This window comes from Delphinapterus leucas, chromosome 2 (assembly GCF_059928025.1).
Source record: "Delphinapterus leucas isolate spDelLeu-1000000601 "Yukka" chromosome 2, BTC_Dleu_Yukka2, whole genome shotgun sequence".
Taxonomy (NCBI): Eukaryota; Metazoa; Chordata; class Mammalia; order Artiodactyla; family Monodontidae; genus Delphinapterus; species Delphinapterus leucas.
In genome coordinates, this window is record NC_143130.1 from 153,166,224 (window position 1) to 153,182,277 (window position 16,054).

The window sequence follows — 16,054 nt, forward strand, 5'->3', positions numbered from 1 at the left end:
TCTACTTTTATAATAGTTAAGTGCCAAATGGCAGAATTACTGCCTATAGGGCTGAAGTTGCTGAGGAACTGAATTCTGTGTGGTTTCTACACAGGAGATTATAATTAATGTTTTTACAACATTATTTAATAATGCTATGTTTACAATTAAAAATATGTAGCCATGTAAGAACATTATTGATTCATGTTTTTACAACATTAGCCCAATAGTAGAGAAGTGAACAGCACTCCTCACTTAGAAGGCTGGCATTGAATTGTCTAATTAATAAGCATCACTGAGTTTCTAATATATACCAGACACTGTGCTAGCTTCTAGATACAAAAGAGAATTCAAATATAGGCCCAGCTCTTGAGATCTCAGCTTACTAGAAGGAACAGACAAACCAACAGCTATAATGTACTGTGGCAAGTTCTCTGACAGAACTATGCACACGGTATGACAGCAATGGACATAAGGGACAAGTAACTCATCTTAGGAGAAGGATGGAGGTGGAAGGGAGTGGGAGGCTTTTTAAGGGACGAGAGGCATAACCTGAGTCCTGAATCAGAGACAGGATTTACCCTGGGGAAGTGACACATGAGAACCTTGAGAACTTCAAATATTAAGAGTTCAATATGGCTGGAATGTAGAGGTGTACCAGAATAAAGAGGACAGGTGTGAGAAACCATTGGAGGCATCAAATCAGATTTCCAAATGAGTGGACTTGTTTCCCTTATACAGTTCCATGGTGACACCTGACAGTTATTTATGGCTTTCTATTCCCTCCTTAAGCAAATATCAATATTGACTGACCTGAATAAAATGACAGTATTTCCCAACAGTGTAAAATAATGGAATGAGAGAGGTGACTAGAAAGGTCTACCAAAACGTCTGAAAACACTGAAATGTAAAAGCTCCCACTGCCAATTCTTCTGAGTTCCACAGCATAGCTGGCTTTAACAAAGTTAAAAATTAAACATAAAGCAAGTTTAAAGTGTAACTAGAATGGAATTTTTAAACAATAACCTGAACCATGGGAATGGATTAGCCAAAACACCCAGAGCATAAGTTAGCCAAGCAAAGTAAAACCAAGGTGGGTCTAAGAAGGTAAATCTGAGACAGATTACAGCACGGTAAGCAATGCCTCATTTGACGATGTAACTTAGGACTTACATACCTGATACCAAGGGCCAGAGCCCTGGAACACTTTGCTATTTGAAGGGTGTATAGGTGAAGGTACATAATATCTTTTGTATTTCTAAAGCCAAGTACTGAGCGGGGAACATGTCAGACATCAGGAAATACGTTCTAAATGGACTTGGTACAATTGGGCTAACGGTATCTGCAGACAGGAGCGCTGGGGCAGGCAGCACCCTCTTTCCCAGTGTCTTACTATGGCTATGTATCACATCCACAATTCCCATTTCCCCTCCAAAGCAGCCTATAGGAGTGCTACTCTAGGAAGTCTATTTATTCACATATTCATTCATTCATTTAGCCATTCCAGAAATTATCAGTTGCCTAGTGCTACTTATAAGTATAGCAGGCAAAGATGAATCATCTTAGACCTGCCCTTTAAGAGACTACTGTAGGGCTTCCCTGGTGGCGCAGTGGTTAAGAATCCACCTGCCAATGCAGGGGACCTGCTGCGGAGCAACTAAGCCCGTGTGCCACAAATACTGAGCCTGCGCTCTACAGCCCGTGAGCCACAACGACTGAAGCCCGTGCGCCTAGAGCCCGTGCTCCGCAACAAGAGAAGCCACCGCAATGAGAAGCCTGCACACCGCAGCGAAGAGGAGCCTCCGCTCGTCGCAACTAAAGAAAGCCTGCGTGCAGCAACGAAGACCCAATGCAGCCAAAAATAAATAAATAAATTTTTTTAAAAAAGAGAGACTACAGTAAACAGGAAAAAAATACATGTCCATTTAATTACCTTTGTAAAGTTAAAATGTGACAAGTACCACAGTTCCATGCTCTGAGATTTCAAAGCAGGGAGAGATTACTTCCAGCTGGGATGATCAGAGAAGGCCTTGTGAAAGCGGTAGCATTTGAGGAGGGTACTGAAGAGGGGAACTAGGGACAGGAGAGGAGCGCTTTTCAGGAAAAAGAAATAATATGAATCAAGACACGGATGCAGAAAGCGGATAGGGGAACCCCAAAGAATAGTAAACAGAGCAGTTTGACTAATTGTAGTAGAAAATAAAATTGTAAAGGCAAACTGAGACAACACACCAAATACTCAGCTAAGGAATTTAGACTTTACTTTGCAGGCGATGGGAAGCCATTGAAAATTTTGAGCAAGGGAGTGTCACAATATGAACCTGGCAGTTACATGTAAGAAGGATTAGGGTGGGGAGCCTTGGTAGGTTCCACTCACTTGTCTAATTCTACAAGTGTTTACTGGTGCCTACGAAGTACTAGGTGCCAGAGAATTAAAGGTGAATAAACAGACTTTTTAATTCAAGATGCTCAGAGTGTGGCAGAGGTGACAGATACATATACAAATAACCACATCTTTTAAAGTTAATAACAAAAATGCGAAAGGAGCCCAAAGCACAGATGACTAACTCTACCTAGAGGATAAGGAAAGGCATTGAGATGACATTTAAACTGATTATGAAAAATGAGCAGAAGTACCTACATAAATAAGAGTCATGCGGACAAAGAGCAGAGGGACTATGAAAAGATGAAAACAGATAATAGCAGGGAAACTATGGGTAGTCTGACTTCATTTTTAAATTTCCTCAAGAACTTTCTGTCATATGGATTTGAGAAACAAAATGAAAACAAAAGAATAGAAGATTAGAGGGGAAGAGGTATAAGAAGGTTAGCATTTAATGCAGAGGAAAGACTGTGGCCAAAGGAAAACAATCTGAGGTAATAATAGTAATAGCAGCTATTATTTATTGAGATCTTAATATCTGCCAAGCACTATGTGAAGTATTTCACATGGATTATCTCATTTAATCTCACAATACCACCCTGTGAGGTAGTTCTATTATTAACATCCCCATTCTAGAAATAAGAAAACTGACGCTTAAGTAACTGTAGACCACACAGTAGATAAGTGAAAAGAGCCAGAAATCAAACCCAGATGGACTAATTCCAGAGCCCACAGTTTTAACTGCTAGGTCACAGGAAAGGTCAGCCAGTGTGGGACTAGGGAAAGGTAGCTATGGGGGTGGGGAAGACAGTGCAGAGCAGAGAAAGATGGTCAAAGACTGCCATCAGATGTGAAAGTCTTACAGTAGCTTGATCTCTTTCCTGTGCACGACCAAGAGCTTTTGATCTGTTTCCTGCTGGTCTACCTTTATTACATTTCCAGAATCTGACCATTTCTGACCACTTCCGCCACCACTGCCTTGGCCGGAGCCGCCATCATCTGTCATATGATTTATTGTCCTAACAGATTTCTCCTTTTACCCTGACTCCCCTAGAGTCTATCTTTAACAAGCAACTAAAGTCATCCTTTAAAATATAAGTTAGAGCATGTCTCTCTTCTGCAAAGTCCAACAATGACCTCCAATTTCCCTCAGAGTAGCAAGGTCCAAACAATAGGCTTCATGGATCCACCTGCTCTGCCTCCTACCCCATTACCTCTCTGACCTCATCTACTAACAGTTTTCACCTCACTCACCCCACCCACACTCTGTGCTTAAACGTCACACATGCTCCTGCCTTATGGCCTTTGCTCTAGCTGTCCCCGCTGTCTGGAACAATCTTTTCCCATATATCCACTTGATGAATTCCTGCAACTCCTTCAAATCATCGTTCAGATGCCACTTCCGTATGGGGGCCTATCTTTACTACTCTAAGCACTCTCCCTCACTCTCCCCTGCCTCCATCTGCTTTCTTAACCCCCCTTACACTGGTCTACTTTTTTTCTCCACACCACTTATCAATTTAACACACTAGAGAGATTATTTACTATGCTTACTACCTGCGTCTCTGATAGAATACAAGCTCCTTGAGAGCAGAAATCTTCTTCTGTTTTGATGTAGCCCAAGCACCTAGAAGAGTGTCCATCCAGTAAGGTGCTCAATGAGAAGTGACAATAGGAATAAAGTGCAAAGTGACATAAAAAGGGAGAATCCTTTCATCAATAGTTAAATTTCTAAGAGAGAATGATTAATGAATACCTATTCAATTTGTTTTAGGAGAAGCTCTAATTTTCTTTTTCTGAATCTATTAGTTCTATAGCTAAATTCAATCTCTCTAACCACATTCAACTGTTAAAACTGTGATAAAGTGATTTTCCAAAAAAAATCTAAAAGATAGTAAACACTGTTTACATTGTCCAAATTCTCTTCTACATATCAAACCAATAAATATTTTAGGATACTGTACCTTAGTTATCTATCACTGCACAACAAATAACCCCCAAACTTAGTTGCTTAGAATGACAATAAACATTTACTATCTCATAGTTTCTAGTTCAGGAATTTGGGACTGGCTTAATTTGACAGTTCTGGCTCAGGGTCTCTCATGATACTGTAGTCAAGATGCAGGCTGGGGCTGCAGTCATCTGAAGGCTCGGATAAGGCTGAGGACCCATCTCCAAGATGGCTCACTCAATGGATGGCAAGCTGATCTTGGCTGTTGGAAAAAAATCTCAGTTGCTTCCCACATGGACTCTCTATAGAGCCTTAAATGTCTTCACAATGTGCTGGCTGGCTTCCTCCAGAGTGGGCAATCCAAGAGAGAGCAATGCAGAAGCAGCAATGCTTGGTATGACCCTTCAGGTCATACACTATCATTTTCCCCATATTCCATTGGTCATACAGACCAATGCTGATGAAATGTGCCAAGAGGACTATACAAGGGCACGAATACTAGGAGGTGAGGATGAATGGGGCCATCTTGGAGGCTGGCCACTGCCAGTTATAACCAGTATAGTTATTTTGTATAGTATTTTGTATTCAGCTTTTTCTTTCCAGTTTATATATATTCCTATTAACACAACTTACATACTTCTTGCTTTAGAAACTATATGTTATTCCAATGATATTAACTCTTTTTCATAAATTTATTTATGTTTTATTTTTGGCTGTGTTGGTTCTTCGTTGCTGTGTGCGGGCTTTCTCTAGTTGCGGCGAGCAGGGGCTACTCTTTGCTGTGGTGCACAGGCTTCTCATTATGGTGGCTTCTCTTTGTTGCAGAGCACAGGCTCTAGGCGTGCAGGCTTCAGTAGTTGTGGCTCACGGGTTCTAGAGCGCAGGCTCAGTAGCTGTGGCACACGGGCTTAGTTGCTCTGCGGCATGTGGGATCTTCCCGGACCAGGGCTCGAACCCGTGTTCCCTGCATTGGCAGGCGGATTCTTAACCACTGTGCCACCAGGAAAGTCCCTCCAATGATATTAACTCTTAAAAACTAAAAATGTCATAGACTTTTAACTCCTCTGAAAATATCATATCCCACCACTTGAAGCCATCCATTTTTTTCTGTTACAGTCCCAATATTTTACTTAAGGAAATGAATTAAAGTCAGAAAAACTACAATTCAAACAATGTCCTGCTTGTTTCTAAGAGTGAAAATGAGTTTAAATACTTCAAATACAAGTCAGATAATTTTAGAAAAGAGTAGGAAGAAAAGAAGTGAGTCATTACAGACATCAGTTAATAACTGAATAATAAAAATTAAATACTAAATCAAGGAAGATACAGAGTGAAAATATATTAACAGAATAGCAACTTTCTTCATGCTACATACAGAAGAAAAATTCTAATACAATGGTAGTATTAATAATTAATACTTAGGAATCTGCCTGCCAATGCAGGGGACACGGGTTCGAACCCTGGTCCGGGAAGATCCCACATGCCGCGGAGCAACTAAGCCTGTGCGCCACAACTACCGAGCCTGCGCTCTAGAGCCTGTGAGCCACAACTACTGAGCCCGCGTGCCACAACTACTGAAGCCTGCATGCCTAGAGCCTGTGCTCCACAATGAAGAGAAGCCACCCAATGAGAAGCCTGCACACCACAACAAAGAGTAGCCCCCGCTTGCTGCAACTAGAGAAAGCCCGTGCGCAGCAATGAAGACCCAAAGCAGCCAATAAATAAATAAATAAAAATAATTAATACTTAGGTACTGAAGAGATATTTGGTAGAAAGGGATAAGACTGACAACTGGCACAAATTTGAAAACCACTGAAAAATTTTATAACAAGCATTTTTCAAATATTAACTAGATAAAAAAAGGTTTATTAAAAAAAACAACTTTTATTAGATTGTTGCCAAGGAGCTATAATAAGACCTGTGAGCACGGAAACTACAGGGGAGAGATAAAACAGAAAAAAAGAATTTCCCAATAATATGAGTTGTCTCATGTTGGTGGGGAGAGGAGAATTCTTGCCCCAAGGGCTCAGCCCAAATCTGATCACATTGTCCAAGTGGATTCACAAATCAGAAGGCTGGTTGCATGAGATTTCTTTCAAGGTCCCTTCAACACTAAGATCAAATACTCTCTCAATAAAGGAATTGGAATTGGTAGTTACCAACAAATATAAACAGATTACTTCTTTCAGTACTTTATTCCACTTTAATAAAATCATTAGACATATGTCAAGAAGGCCCACTCTGTACAATGAACCATCTGAGTCTCATACTGAAATGAGGTCAGGCAGTGCATGATTTCATTGTTCATTGTTTCAGGCCTGACTTAGCTACAATAATCACCGCATAGGGAAGCTGTTGCTACTGCTGTCTCACTTTCCTCACAAGTCACAAGGCCTTTTCTTCCCTATTCATTAAAAGTAGAAAGTCCTTTAGGTAAAAGATACTATTAATTAGGAGGGGATTAATATTGCCCCAATGAGCAAGCATAATGAAAATCTAAGGTGATAAACTATCTCTGCCTCCAAACCCATATCCACCATGGGAGGCACTTATTTGCAGAAGAGGAATTGCAAGCATCAGTGCCATGTGTCACTGTTTATACTGGAGTTTGTGGGAAGAGAAGTGAAAACATATTTTCCCTTTCTTGTTATCAACTGAAAAACAGCTACTCCTTCAAACATGTTGAATCAGTATGAAAAACTTGAGAAAGGCAAATATTACAATGATACCTCACATATAAAGCAAGGAATAGGGGTGCCATATAAGTACATTTCCTCAAATGTGTCTTTTTTAAAAAACATTTATTTATTTAGGCTGCATCAGGTCTTAGTTGCGGCACGCAGGATCTTCATTGCTGCACGTGGGATCTTTTAGTTGAGGCATGCGGACTCTTAGTTGCGGCGTGTATGTGGGATCTAGTTCCCCGACCAGGGATCGAACCTGGGTCCCCTGCATTGGGAGCGCCGAGTCTTACCCACTGGATCACCAGGGAAGTCCCTCAAAGATGTCTTTACAATATTTCTTCTCTAAATACCATAACATTTTTATTTTAATAGTGTTTGGTAAAAATGTTTCTAAAGTGACATATTTTATTTATGGTTCAGAGTTATGATTATGATCAGCTATATTTTTCTGTAAACTTGGGATGCCTTCAGGGACTATAGGTCTGTAGGACTGTTTGCCCTTCTGCCAACTAATAGTCGCAGATTGCTATGCTTCTTGAGCTAGTTTTCCTTGACATCATACTATCTATTATCGCTGATCAGTGTTGTCATGTGCCTGACTCCTTCAATAAGCTGCCATCATCTAATTTTAAAAAATCATTTGTGGGATATGAACCAGAGAGCCGTAATCATTAGACGTTTATGTCAACTTACACAAATGAGGGCCTCTCCAACATATAAGGGTTGTGGAATCTGTGACAGCTTTTACTGGCTCATTGATCCCTTTCCATTTACTGTCAGCTCTCAGCTAGGAATAAGAAAGCATAAATCTGACCTATGGAAAAGTAGGGTATTACTTTATATAGGTTACTTACCAATATCTTCTTTTCCTTCTAGGCTTTCCGCTTTGTTTCCTTCAACTAATGTATCACTTTTTCAACCTATAGAAGATGGACATGGATACTCATAAGACCAAAGTTCCCTTTTTCTCTCTCTTGTCAGTATGCCTATTTTTGATTCAATTATCTCTTTTTGCATTTCTGTTTCCAATCTATTCAGGCTCTGGAAAGCAGATCACCAAGTTAATCTCCTGACTTGTAGTCTAGTACTCTTGGGCTCTTTCTCCTCTTTCACAATTTCTTTTCAAACTACAACTGCAGCCATTCTAATAAAATCACTTGTTTACAAAATCAGCAATAACAAGGGGAGGCAAGGCCCACTCCCTCTGAAAGCTAGAGTATATTACTGTGTAAATGTATGTGTGCACATGTATTGGGGGGCAGTGATTAAAGAGCTAATCCATAAACAAAGTACATAAGTTTATGCACTTTGTGAGGTCTTTTTTTGGCTGTGAAGAACTCAAATACCAGTTGTGTGTTCCACAACGTGCTCGAGAGTGGTACTATTACATAATGAGTATGTGGTTAAAAGGGCCTAAGCCAATCCCAGTCCTAGGTACATATCCACAAGATTAAAAACAGGGACTCAAATAGATATTTCTATACCAATGTTCACTACAGCATTATTCACAACAGTCAGATGCGGAAAAAGCCCAAGTGTCCATCAACAGATGCACAGATAAACAATATAGTATACACAAATACAATGGAATATTCTTTAGCTACAAAAAAGTTCTGATACATGCTACGACATTGATAAACCTTGAAAATGTTATGCTAAGACACACACAAAAAATATGATTCCACTTACATGAAATATCTAGAATAAGCAAATTCAGAGACAGAAAGTAGAGTTTACTGGGGGTTGGGATGAGGGGAGAATGGAAGTTATTGCTTAACAGGTCCACAGTTTTTGTTTGGGGTGATGAAAAAGTTTTGCAAATAGATAGTAGTGATAGTTGTACAACACTGAGTATGTAATTAATACCACTGAATTGTATACTTAGAATGGTTAAAATGACAATTTTTATGTTATATATATTTTACCACAGTTAAAACAATTTTTTCTTTAAAAGCAGAGGGAACCAAGCACTGCAAACATAAGATCATAAGAGGAAAAACTTTGGCTACTATCTCAACAGAGCAACAGTTATGACAATGTTCATCCCTGAACTACCTCATGAGCAAATTATGACTTAAATTCTGAAGGGTGGTACTGATACTCAGAAAACGTCTTTGAGCATCTGAGTTTATATAGTATCTTCTATTCTCCCAGAAAGAGAAAGTTAAACTTACCAATGCAACATAAACCTGAAAATTATACATTTAAGAGAGGATGTGAACAATGTTATAAATTCTAACTATAGGGCCTCCAAAGCAAACATTTTCAAGAAAGGTCTTCTTACATTTTGTTTACAACTTCAATGCTTCTCCAGGTATTCCCTTGGTATTCTAGGATGGAATGAGTGGTATCTACCCCTAAGCATGCAATCTTGACAACATTTCTATTAAATTTTCCTTTTAAAAACAGTTATATTGTATACATGCTAATACACTGTACTCAAAACAAGAGACACCTCAAACTGGCATCTCCAAACATCTCCCTTCCTCCATGCCCCTGCCCCATACAGAGAGGGTTAAATGGATTCTCTAATTTCCTGTCTTTGTTAATGGCACCACAAACTTCCTAATTCACAGCTCAAAAACTTCATCATCTTTGAATTCTCCTCTCTCATGCCCAATCCCTTATCAAGGATTGATGATTTTTGCTTTGCAATATCTGTCCCATCTCCTTCTTCCCTCCTAGCTTCTTGCTGATATCTAAAGTCTGGCCTTTATTACTTCAGACTTGGACTGCTATAGCCTCTTAACTGGTCTTCCAGTCACCAATGTCTCTCTTCTCAAACCCATACGCTACCGTCTTCCTAAATACTACTTTCATCGCTTTCTCACTAGACTGTAACCCATATCGTGGCAGGGATTCATTCATCTTTGAGAACATTGCATAGCCAGGCATATGCAATGGTTAGTTAATTCATCAATGTCTGTTGAATGAATTAATGAATATATAAGTCACATCACTTTCCTTCTGAAAACTTTCATCAATTTCCCACTGTCCATAACAGAAGTTACAAACTCAAATACTGGAATAGCTACTGGGGCCAGGCAGAAAATGTAAGTAAGTAAAGGTGTGTGTAATCAACAGGAAGTTGTGGGGACTGTGTAAACTGTAAAGCACATGTCCCATCTAAAGGGTAAGCTGCTTGCTGTTCCCACAAATTGCTGCCATGATGAAATACAAGCTCAGTATTGCCAGGTCTTCTGATTTTTGAAAATAAGCTAAAAGCACAGATTTCTATGTAGAATCTGGTTTTTAAAACAGTGACAACTAATTCCATTAAAAAAACAAAAACAAAACTCAAAAAACCACATGCAGGCCAAACAAAACTTATCTATGGGCCAAATCCAGCTCTCAAGTTTCAAGTTGGTGACTCTGCTCTGTAGGATTAAAAGACAAACTTCTTGCCTAACATTCTAAGTCCTTCTAAGGGACTTCTAAGTCCCAGGCTACCTTAACCAAAGTTTTTTGCCCACTACTTTCATACAAAAACCCTTTGTTCTAAGCACACATCAGAGCCACCTGGAGGGCTTGTTAAAACATGGATTGCTGGGAGACTTCCCTGGTGGTCCAGTGGCTAAGACTCTGCACTCCCAATGCAGGGGGCCCAGGTTCAATCCCTGGTCAGGGAACTAGATCCCACATGCCGCCAAGTAAAGATTCTGCACACCGCAACGAAGATCCCACGTGCTGCAACTAAGACCCGGCACAGCCAAATAAATAAATAAATAAATATTTAAAAACAACCAAAAAACATAGATCGCTGGGCTTCACTGTCAGCATTTCCAATTCAATAGGTCTCAAGTTGGGACTGAGAATCTGCATTTCTAACAAGTTACCAGATGATGCTGATACTACTGGTGCGTGGACCACACTTCGGGAACTGTTACTCTAGTTAAATTACTCCTTGTCTCAAGCACACGCTGATTTTGCTCATTTGTTCTACCTTCCCAGAAAGCCTTCCCTTTTACTTTCAGCCTACCTCCTCCTGTAAACTTTCTGACAGTCTTTCATGCCTCCAAATTCCTGTAGCACGTAGGGTCCATACCATCTCCGCTTTATCCATCACTGCTTGGTGAATTTTATTGTTAACTGTTTGTGCATAGCTTCCAATGAGGAAGCTATGTGTATTGTATATTCTCAGAGGTCAATGTCCAGGTCAGCACGTTATACACCTGACTGTAAGCCACTTGAAGGCAGGGCCCTGTCTTGTCTCCCACTGTACCCCTCAAGCTATCAGAGCCTGGTATTCAGTTGGTACTGTACCTACTAAACATTTCTTAAATGAATGAACATTTGACAGATCCATGAAATGAAAAGTGCAGATAAGCAGGTTTGAAATTTGGGTATATGACTTTTTTTTTTCTCTATAATTTCTTTATTATTTATTTGGCTGCGTCAGGTCTTAGTTGCAGCACACAGGATCTTTGCTGCAGCGCAGGCTCTTCGTTGCAGCATGCGGGATTCTCTCTAGTTGCGGCACAGGGTCTCCAGAGCACGTGGGCTCAGTAGTTGTGGTGCATGGGCTTAGCTGCCTTGCAGCACGTGGGATCTTAGTTCCCTGACCAGGGATCGAACCCACATCCCCTGCATTGGAATGCAGATTCTTAACCACTGGACCACCAGGGAAGTTCCGGTATATAACTTTTCTTAAAGAACTGACTTTAAGCGGGGGGAAAGCGGTGGGGGTTGGCGGGATGAATTGGGAGATTGGGATTGACATGTATACACTGATATGTATAAAATGGATGACTAATAAAAACCTGCTGTAGAAAAAAATAAATAAAATTCAAAAGAAAACCCACCTGACTTTAAGTCCTGTATAATGGTTTTGTCAGAAAGGACAACTAATAAAAATTGAATATTTTGCAAATAAATTGCCAATAGACAATAATCTGTGGTAACAGATTCTGTATATAAGTAAAACAGTGAATGTTAAACTGATTTGAAATTTTATAAGATTATATCCTTTATCTCCAGGATTCCTTATCCTCTGTAGGGATGTGAACTAGTCATTATATTGTTAGGGGAACCACTGACTGAAACCGCCCACCCTGGCCAGGCACCACAGTAACCATTTGCATGAGTTATCTTGTGACAGGAGGTCCTGGTAAGGAATGTGGAACTAACAAGCCACCATAAACTGGAAGAATTCGGGAAAAGTCAAAAGAAGAGAGAAGACATGAGTCCATATATCCTACCAACCTCCCAGAATCCTCCTCACTGGAATCCATCTTGGCTGAGTGATGCGTGTGCCACCAGGAAGGACGCTGAGTCAGAGTGATTGGCAAGAGACAACCCAGAAACTAACCCCATTACCATAAAACCTGAGACTGCGAGCCACGTGGCACAGCAGTTTTCTTGGGTTCCCTTACCCTCCTGCTCTCCACCCGGGTGCCCCTTCTAAATAAATCTCTTGCTTTGGCAGCACATGTGTCTCCTCAGACAATTCATTTCTGAGTGTTAGACAAGAGCCCACTCTTGGGCCCTGGAAGGCGTCCCCCTTCCTGCAACAATATCACAAGATGATAGCTATTTAATAGAATTCTATATTTATACCACATGTAATGAAAAAGTAGGATGAAAGTAACTCTCCATGATATTCAGAAATATTGATCAGTCTCCTTCAGATGACAATAAATGCATCCAAGATTCTAAAGGGTGTGTGAAAACAAAACCCAAAACTGTTTACCTGGTCTCTTCTACTTATAAAACAGCATCAGCTATCAGGCAACTTCAAGGATGATTTATGAGTAGAAACTCGGTCTCCAAGCTAAACCAGAATAAAGTCACAGATGACTTTAGAGAGTAAACCCAATTCTGGAACTACTGGAAGAAAAAATTAGAAATAATATGTATTTTGAGATATAATCCTAAGTTCTTATTTGGCTTTTTGAGCAACTCTGCACTTGATGGTATTACAGTCAATGGGACAAGAGAAAAGTTAACATCTTTTGGCAAAGACAGAAAATCCAATTCAGGAAAACAAAACAAAACCAACCCAGGAGCAAATGAAGTACATTTACAGCTTTAGAACTACCATACGACCCAGCAATCTCACTACTGGGCATATACCCTGAGAAAACCATAATTCAAAAAGAGTCATGTACCACAATGTTCATTGCAGCTCTATTTACAATAGCCAGGACATGGAAGCAACCTAAGTGTCCATCAACAGATGAATGAATAAAGAAGATGTGGCACATATACACAATGGAATATTACTCAGCCATAAAAAGAAATGAAATTGAGTTATTTGTAGTGAGGTGGATGGACCTAGAGTCTGTCATACAGAGTGAAGTAAGTCAGAAAGAGAAAAACAAATACCGTATGCTAACACATATATATGGAATCTAAAAAAGAAACAAACAAACAAAATAGTCTTGAAGAACCTAGGGGCAAGATGGGAATAAAGACACAGACCTACTAGAGAATGGACTTGAGGATATGGGGAGGAGGAAGGGTAAGCTGGGACAAAGTGAGAGAGTGGCATGGACATATATACACTACCAAACGTAAAATAGATAGCTAGTGAGAAGCAGCCGCATAGCACAGGGAGGTCAGCTCGGTGGTTTGTGACCACCTAGAAGGGTGGGATAGGGAAGGTGGGAGGGAGGGAGATGCAAGAGGCAAGAGATATGGGGACATATGTATATGCATAACTGATTCACTTTGTTATAAAGCAGAAACTAACACACCATTGTAAAGCAATTACACTCCAATAAGATGTTAAAAAAAAAAAAAAAGATAGCAGAGGTGTAACCTCACATCCAGATACTTGCCCTACCTACCAGGACCATAATGATCTTGTCGGCATGAGGATTCAGCAGAGACACTCCACATTTCTATGCTGACCAGGAACCATGCAAACTGGGCAAAAAAAGAATTACAAAACCAAGTCAACAAAACACTAAGTGCTTATCCCAAGTTTTAAAAGCATTAGCATTCTAAACAATAAAACAAAGCATGGGACTTCCCTGGTGGCGCAGGGGTTAAGAATCCGCCTGTCAATGCAGGGGACATGGGCCCGAGCCCTGGTCGGGGAAGATCCCACATGCTGCAGAGTAACTAAAGCCCGTGCGCCACAACTACTGAGCCTGAGCTCTAGAGCCCATGCTCTGCAACGAGAAGCCACCATAGTGAGAAGCCCACGAACCACAAGGAAGAGTAGCCCCTGCTTGCCACAACTAGAGAAAGCCCGCACACAGCAAGGAAGCCCTAACACAGCCAAAAATAAATAAATAAATAAATAAAACAAAGCAAATTTATTCAGCGAAATAAACTTCATAGTAAAACTACCTACAAGAAAGTATGAAAGGAAATGCTACCAGATGAATTGCTAAATAGCAACTTCCTACTCTACTATCTGTACCATTGGATGTTTTTTACAAACATATGACTGAATAATAACATCCAGTTCTTTGGCAGAGGTGTGGAGGTTCAGAACCTACATCTACTACAGTGTGAATCTGGGCATTTCTCTTAGTCGTATTCAAGTTACAACAGCTTTAACTACAAAATCAAACTTAAAGTCAATAAAAATATGCTGTATAATAAAATAACTATAATGTATATGTAAGTAAAGTATTATGCATATATATTAAGAAATAATCTTGTTACTGTCAAATTTTCATGTTTATAAATGAGTCTACAGACAACAAAAGTTTTGGACTTTCATATTCACAGTAACCAATTTTTTAGAATGAATTCCAAATGTCAAGCCTCTGACAGAAGATGCCCTACCCTCTCTTTTCTGCAAGTTATCAATAGGGTGCATGTTCAGAACCTTAGACACATAAAATCAATAACTTTATAGCTTCTATATGAGAATAAACCCCTTCAATGTATAATTCCACCATGGGCTCATGGAAATGTGACATGCAAATAGAGGGGGGGAAAGCACCAGAAGAGGGTAAGCCACTATCATGCAAGCAGATGGTATGGCTAAAAAGATTTCCAGCGCTCATTAATATTAACACCAATCAGCATGTTCCCCCTAACCACTGAATTCAGAAACAAACGACGTAAGTGGAAAAAAAAGGGGGGGGTTTGCATCACAAACCTCTGGAAAGGGTGTAGGGATTAAGTTCTCCTTAGCGAAATGGAGAAGGAAGATGTACAATGAAGTTTTTAAAGAATTTAAAATTCAATTTGAAAGGGAGAATAACTCACAGCAGAGCTTCAATCACAAGTTTTCTGTTGTCCCGGCACCTAGAATTCCCTGTCTTCCTCAGTAACTCCCGGACTAACTCACTGAATGAAGGCAGAAGCACAGAGCTCCTCCTCCGAAAAAGGCGAACAGTACCTTTCAGTACTACTCCTTTTCACTGGCGTGCTGGGGGGGGAGGGCGGACGGGGGCACCAAACCAAAACCAAAACGCACCAAAATGCATGAGCTTTCAACTTTACGCGACTCGCAGAAAAAAAAGAGGGCTGCGAACGCAAGAGCTTATTAGCAAATGGGAATCCGGGGCTGGCCCTGGGCGGGCAGTGCCGGCCACGACAGTACAGAACGGGACCGAGGGCCTGACCCCAGCACACCCCTCTTCAAGGACTCTCCACGAGGCCCCGGAGCCTCTCCCAACCCAGGGGGCAGCCCTTCTCTCCCCGCCAGGCTTTCTGACGCCAGCAGGCGCTGCCCGCCTCACCCCCAGCCCCCCTCAGAGGAGTCCTCAACTGCCTCACCAAAAAATGTTTGGCCTGGGAAGCCCGTTGGCTGCGCCATCCCTTACAGAATTAGCAAGAGTTAAAAGCCAGGAGCGGGAGAAGGAAACCCAAAGAGTCGGGGGCAGCTTCGGGAGAGGCGGAGCAGGGACAAGAGCGAGGCTGCCACGGCCACGGTGGCTGCAGCACGAGGGAAGGAGAGCACGCACGGGCGAGACGCGAAACGCTGCAAACCCGGCGGGAGCAGCGCTCTGACGACCGCGGCGCGCCGGTCGGACCCGCCGCGAAGCCAAGCCTCCTTAGCGGAGAGCGCCCCCACCGTCGCGCAGCCACCCGGGGCTGGCCCCCTCCGGCCTCCCAGCCCCGGCCTCCGGCTGGCTCAGGCATATCCGCTCT

At 41.2% G+C, this 16,054-nt stretch overlaps 1 protein-coding gene and 1 non-coding gene across 10 annotated transcripts in view; one reads left to right on the forward strand and one right to left on the reverse strand.

Annotated features, from left to right (window-relative positions):
• ENTPD5 (ectonucleoside triphosphate diphosphohydrolase 5) overlaps positions 1-16,054 on the reverse strand; it is a 36,526-nt gene that overhangs the window by 20,397 nt on the left and 75 nt on the right. Inside the window, exons 1-4 of one of the 9 annotated variants that reach the window (XM_022576596.3) lie at positions 15,868-16,051; positions 13,786-13,864; positions 12,687-12,767; positions 7,852-7,917 (exon numbers count right to left, since the gene is read on the reverse strand). The gene's annotated coding sequence lies outside the window, so the exon portion shown is untranslated. Of the gene's footprint in view, positions 1-7,851; positions 7,918-12,686; positions 12,824-13,785; positions 16,052-16,054 lie in introns of those variants that run through there. The other 8 variants (XM_022576593.3, XM_022576594.3, XM_022576592.3 and 5 more) reach the window with 8 other exon arrangements.
• Positions 10,554-10,626, forward strand: TRNAG-CCC (transfer RNA glycine (anticodon CCC)). Its single transcript has one exon. It is a non-coding gene; the product is annotated as a tRNA-Gly (tRNA).